This window comes from Penaeus monodon, chromosome 32 (genome assembly GCF_015228065.2).
Source record: "Penaeus monodon isolate SGIC_2016 chromosome 32, NSTDA_Pmon_1, whole genome shotgun sequence".
Classification (NCBI taxonomy): domain Eukaryota; kingdom Metazoa; phylum Arthropoda; class Malacostraca; order Decapoda; family Penaeidae; genus Penaeus; species Penaeus monodon.
In genome coordinates, this window is record NC_051417.1 from 9,591,417 (window position 1) to 9,591,623 (window position 207).

The window sequence follows — 207 nt, forward strand, 5'->3', positions numbered from 1 at the left end:
GTAGAGCATGAAAGGCCGAGTAATTTCCAATGGACGAGCCAAGTCACGCGCCGGGGTGATGACTGTTAGACATAGTCAGCAGAAAGAAGCCCAGGGGAACGATCACCTATTGAAAGAGGGCAAGTTGGAGAGAGAGACAAGGGAAGCTCGGGATGACAGACAGCCAAGCGGACAGATGAATGGACAGACAGGCCGACTCAGAAAGGG